Genomic DNA, 7198 nt, shown 5'->3' with positions numbered 1-7198 from the left:
TAATTTTGAATGGGATTCTTTTTTTTTTTCAATAAATCCAATTAAATGTCAATGTACACATTTTTATGAAGACCGAAGGCTCAGGACTTTCATTTATTTCGTCGAATTTTGCATTGAAATCCAAAGCAAAGAGTGAAGAAAAACTTGCGATACCTTTTAAGGCCAACCTGTATTCAAGATACAAAGAGACTAGACCCCTTAAGATTTTAGAGTTACTTTTGAAATCTCTAATGGGTATTGTTGTATGGCAGTCATTATCAAAGACAAATGGGGATTCACATTTTTTTCTCAATTGCGCAGCGTAGAGAGAAAGCGACTATAAGGACAGCTGCTGCCTCGCAAGTCTTGCTTTTTTAGCTAAAGTTAGAGCCACTGGGGCAATAACTGTGGAAACTGCTGCCTTGCAATTGGACTATTAAGTCAACTCGCAATGAGACAAATGGGGATTCACATTTTTTCTCAATTGTGCATCGTAGAAAGCAACTGAAAGGACAGCTGTTGCCTCGCAAGTCTTGCATATTAGGTAAAGTTAGAGCCACTAGTAAGAACTGTGAACGTGTCCCTTGCAATTAGACTATTAAGTCAAAGGTTAAGGCCACCACCAACTGTGGTTGATGATTGCAAGAGCATGCGATGGTTAAAACTCTGCCATCAGGCAACCGACCCTTAATGTAGGGATAACAGTGGGAAAGAAGAGGAAATCTCTGATTGCTCTTGTTGTTGTTGTTATTATTATCATTATTAATATTGATAATTATTTTATTATTATTATTGTTATTATTATTATTATAATTATTATTATTAATATTGATATTATTTTTATTATTATATTATTATTATTATTATTATTGTTACTATTATTATTATTATTATTATTATTATTATTGTTACTATTATTATTATTATTTTTATTATTGTTAATTATTGTTATTATTGATATTATTATTATTATTATTATTATTGTTGTTGTTACTATTATTATTATTTTTATTATTATAAGTTATTATTATTATTGATATTATTATTATTAATAATAATAATATTATTATTATTATTATTATTATTATTATTATTATTATTATTATTATTATTATTATTTCAGTATTAAAGAATAATATTATAATTGCCATATTTGCCTAGAAAGCATGAAAATGATACATGATCCGTATGTTTAAGATTAAAAGATATATAATTTCACAGAATATTTATATATGACGCATATGAAATACGGCTGAATAATCTATAAATGTCAAAGGTAATCAAAATTTATCCTTCAGCGGAATTCTGTTATCAATATCTCAATTTACTTTGATGAAATTGTATTTATTTTTCATGCAATGTTCGAGGTCAGGTTTGAATTTTTGAATCAAATCAAGAAATGAATTCATTATGACATTGCTAGATGACAGTTGAGAGAGAGAGAGAGAGAGATGAGAGAGAGAGAGAGAGAGAGAGAGAGAGAGAGAGAGAGAGAGAGAGAGAGAGATGCAATTGTGAAGGTAAATGGCGCAATGATCTCTGTATTTGTGTGCGTGTGTGTTTGTATGTGTGTGTGTGTGAGAGAGAGAGAGATATATATGAAACCTGGACTAGAAACAAACCGAAGGGTAAATGAACGTAGCCGAACCATTTTGCGCTCGGACGCCACAGGGCAAATGAACGCAGCCCTGAGTCGTTTGCAGAATAATGCTTGGTTAAATGGAAACTGATTCGCGAAGTGTGAAATCCGAATGACCTTCTCTGTTAGCTTAGGTCTTGCCGGACTACGTCTCTCTCTCTCTCTCTCTCTCTCTCTCTCTCTCTCTCTCTTCTCATCCTGCTGGGCGCCATTCTGCCTTTGGACAATGCAAGCCGGATACGGTGGAAGTTTCTGGACACAGATACAAAGTTTGGAATGGACAAAGGCAAATTCATGAAACAATGAAAGGACAAAGGCGAATATGCTTCATGCCAAATTCATGAAATCAGTGAAATAACCAAGAGAAAAGATTAAAGGTTTAAGGGCTGCTCACGAATTGCAGAGGCAAAGGACAATGAACATTTCCCGATAAAGCAGGAGAATGCCTAGAGACTGACCATATTACATATAATCAGCGCCCAAGCCCCTTCTCTACCCAAGCTAGGACCAAGGAGGGCCAGGCAGTGGCTGCTGATGACTCAGCAGATAGACCTATAGGCTCCCCCAAACACCCCATCTTTAGCTCGCAAGGATGGTGAAGTTGCAGCGACCAAAGAAACTAACAAGTTTGAGCGGGACTTGAACCCCAGTCTGGCGATTACCAGTCAGAGACGTTACCATATCGGCCACCACATAGATTGGAACGAAACAAATGAAAATATAGTAGTTATTCCTTCTCATCATAAGACCCAATACTACATAGTAATCTAGGAGTTTTATTCCGGCTGTGACCAGGTTGTGGAATGATCATCTTCATCAGGTAGTTGAATCATTGGAACTTCGAGAGTTCAAAGTTGCAGCAAATGTTTTTATAGTTTATATATGAAGGATCTGTTTTATGTTTTTATAGATTATATATGAAGGATCTGTTTTATGTTATTATCTTTCTTAAAATGTTTTATTTTAATAGTTCATTACTTTTTTTGTAGGGTTTTATTTCCTTATTTCCTTTGTTTACCGAGCTATTTTTCCCTATTGGAGCTCTTGGGATTATAGCATCCTGTTTTTCCATCTAGGGTTATAGCTTAGCTAGTAATAATAAAAAAAATTATTATAATAATGATTATAATGATAATTTTTATTATACTAATAATTATATTCAGTAATTAATCATTAATAATAATAATAATAATAATAATAATAATAATGATAATAATGAAAGTAATACAAAGAATGATGACTAATACTAATAATAATAATAGTAATAATAATAATAATAATTATTATTATTATTATTATTATTATTATTATTATTATTATTTATACCGGTCAGAAATTGAATGACAAGCCAATTCACACCTAACCCAACCCTTGCCATATTCACCAATAAACACTAAAATAAATATTATCAATAAAATCTTATTTTATAAATAACGAAAGAAATATCAATATTTAAACTTGAAATACTCACAGCGAAATCGTTTCGTTAACATGAAAATTCTCTCGCCAAATTTCGGGATATGATGCGGGAAATTAATATTAGCTGGACCATGATAAAATCGAAAAACGATAAACCTATAATTCATCGCTGGAGGCAACTTCATCCTAACTTCGCATGAGTTGTGGAGAATGCTTTGTGAAGGGATGCTGGTATATAGTGTAGGCTACCATGAACACTGTACAGTATTGTTAGTTTCTTTTGAAATGTGTTTTATATATATATTATATATATATATATATATATATATATATATCTTTTTATATGTATACGTATATATATATAGTTTTGTATATACTATACGCACACATTATATATATATATGTGTGTGTGTGTGTGTATATATATCTACAGTATATGTATATATGTATACAATATGTATATTCATGTATATATACATAAATATGTTTGTAAGCATATATATGTATATTATATATATATATGTATATATATATATATATATATATATATACACACAGTATATATATATATAGATATATGTATATATATATATATGTGTATATATACACATATATAGATTATATATATATATATATATAAATATGTTAATATGTTTATATATATTCATATATGTAAATATATCTATGTATAATATATAATATATATATATATATAGTATATATATATATATATATATATATATATATATATATAATATATATATATATATATATATATATATATATACCGTAACTTCCAACTCCTCCAGTGTCTTGTGAAACCCAGTTGAAAGTTTGGTGAAGTAATCTCTCTTGGGGAGTGCGAAGAACATAACCAAAACATCTCCATCTACCTCTCATCATGATCTCGCCACACATGACACTCGAGTAATCTCTCTTATAGTTTTATTTCTAGGCGTGTCCTACCATTTATTCCAAATATTTTTCTGAGGACTTTGTTCTCGAATCTACAAAATATGTTGAATATTGTTTCATTGTAATACCACGACTCATGTCCATTTAGTAACACCGATCTCACTAAACTGATATATAGCCTGATTTGCATATGTAATTTCAGGTGATTTGATTTCCAAATTTTCTTAATCTAGATTATTCAATTATAGAAATTGTTTCTACTCCGTTTAGAAATAATAAAATGGTAGAGGAGACTTGAACCCGCTAAAAAAAATGATTGTTTTGTATTGTAATGATATAAAATAGAGAGAGAGAGAGAGAGAGAGAGAGAGAGAGAGAGAGAGAGAGAGACTTGAAAGGTCATCAAAGTCTTCAATATCATATACTCGGTGCTCTGATTTAAAGTCATGAGTTATTAATTTTATATCCAGCCAAAGGATTAATGAAAACTAGCTCTATAAAAATATTTAAGATTGATAGAATAAAGATTGATATTCATCAACCAATGCAGTTTCCATACACTCATCTTATAAAAGGCAAAGTACTTCGATACGTAGGACTTTTAATTTTTTAAATACTGTGAATGTACTTTTATTCGTGGATACCAATTTTCGTTGTTTTATAAAAAAAAAAAAAAAAAAAAGTTGGTTCGTGGATTCTTAGATTCATGGATTTCCGTTTTGGAACTTTTACTTTTTTTGTTATTATTTGAACCTCAATTATAATCAGGTGTTCATTTGAATGCATTACTTTTAATCATTTATTAAAAATTTTAATAAATAACACTGATTAAGGGATTACTTATCACTACAAATGGTTATAATGTCGCCGCCTAAGAAGAAAATAACAGAACTTAAAATCTTCGTTGGATTTGTAAATTCGTGGATTTGCCCCACCCACGAAGACCACGAAAATTGGTTTTATGGATAATGTACTCAATTGATGTTAAATTCTGATTATACTTAATTTCAAACTGTGGTTTTCGGTTAGGTTTATTCGTAACACTATTCTTAGGGTCTTTAACTGACCAACTGGAGTCCATTATACAATAGTATGGCGCAATTTATTCAAAGGGCAAAACGCTGTAAAATTTTGGTGAAGAAAACTTATTAAGGATAAGAGAGTGATAAGGTATGGTCCCGTTACTAGTGTTTTATATATATATATATATATATATATATATATATATATATATATATATATATATATATGCATATATATATATGTATATATATAATTATGTATATATATATATACATATATACATAATTATATATATGTATATATATAATTATGTGTATATATATTAATATATACATATATACATAATTATATATATATATATATATATATATATATATATATACTATATATATATATATATATATATATTATATATATATATATGGTAAACAGGTCTTCTAGGAGGAGGACACTCCAAAATCAAAACCATTGTTCTTTAGTCTTGAGTAGTGCCATAGCCTTTGTACCATGGTCTTTCTACTGTCTTGGTTTAGTTCTCTTGCTTGAGGGTACACTTGGGCACACTATTCTATCCTATTTCTCTCCCGCTTGTTTGTTGAGGTATTTACAGTTTTTATAGGAAATATTAATTTTAATGTTGTTTCTGTTCCCGAAATATTTATTTTTCCTTGTTTCCTTTCCTTACTGGGCTATTTTCCCTGTTGGGGCCCTAGTGCTTATAGCATCTTGCTTTTCCAATTAGTGGTAGTAGCTTAGCAAGTATATAGTATATATTTATATATATATATATATATATATATATATATATATATATATATTTATATATAGTATCGCAATGATCAACAAAGGTGTCTAGTCAGGGGGGCCAGTCTTACTAGGCTGGTTTTCTGTGAGCAACAGACTAAAGTTTCCCACCATCACCAATCTCAAGTGGCCAGCTTGGGTATGAAGACTGTCTAAACCCAAGACATGAATAAGGACATATCTGAGACCTTTGTCTGCAGTAGAATAGAAATGGCTGCATTTGTTGTTCTTTTTTGTGTGTGTGTGTGTATGTGTATATATATATATATATATATATATATATATTTATATATATATATATATATATATATATATTATTTTGAAAATGTATACCGTGTCGTTTTTCATATTAGCTTATTATTATTATTATTAATAATAATACCTAAGCTACAACCCTAGTTCCTAGCAAGATGCTACAAGCCCAGGGAAAAGCAAGATGCTATAATCCAAGGGCTCCAACAGGGAAAAATAGCCCAGTGAAGAAAGGAAATAATGAAATAAGTAAACGATATAAGAAGTAATGAACAATTAAAATAAAATATTTCAATTTTAAATGTTCATGAGAATTAACAAAAGGATTAAACGATACGAAACTTTCTCATAATTTTGACGATATACCTTTTTCTTTTTAAATGAAGTCTGAAATTCGAGCTTCATGAATTCAAAAAAAAAAAAAAAAAATGATATATTAACTTTTCCAGATACGCTTATATCGGAAGTCAAAAGAGAGTGGAAGTGAGAGTGAGAGAGAGAGAGAGAGAGAGATAGAGAGTGAGAGAGAGAGAGAGAGAGAGAGAGAGAGAGATGAGAGAGAAGTCAAATCTTTCGCGGATCATATTTCACAGAATTGCGAGAATTTGTCATGGTGTATGTAGGCTGGTCTTATTATTATTATTATATATTATTATTATTATTATATTATTATTATTATTATTATTATCCAAGCTACAACCCTAGCTGGAAAAGCAAGATTGCTATAAGCCCAGAGGCCCAATAGAGAAAAATAGCCCAGTGAGGAAAGGAAATAAGGAATTAAATAAAGGAAGAGAACAAATTAACAATAAATCATTTTAAAAAAGGCAACAACGTCAAAACAGATATGTCAATTATATAAACTATAAAAAGACTCATGTCAAGCCTGGTCAACATAAAAACATTTGCTCCAACTTTGAACTTTTGAAGTTCTACTGATTCAACTACCCGATTAGGAAGAACATTCCACAACTTGGTAACAGCTGAATAAAACTTGTAGAGTATGGATAGCATGGTTAAAAACCCATGTACTTGTATAGCAATATTCATTTTCATTTGCTAAAATTATTTATTTGTGGATAGAAAAAAAAACACGATTAAAGGGTTGTGGTGGCCTATTGGAAACATTCCTGCCTGATGATCTCCCGGACTGGAGTTCCAGTCACG

This window comes from Palaemon carinicauda, chromosome 15 (genome assembly GCF_036898095.1).
Source record: "Palaemon carinicauda isolate YSFRI2023 chromosome 15, ASM3689809v2, whole genome shotgun sequence".
In the NCBI taxonomy this organism is placed as follows: domain Eukaryota; kingdom Metazoa; phylum Arthropoda; class Malacostraca; order Decapoda; family Palaemonidae; genus Palaemon; species Palaemon carinicauda.
The sequence above is the reverse complement of the archived record's forward strand: the minus strand, read 5'-3'. Positions refer to the sequence as shown.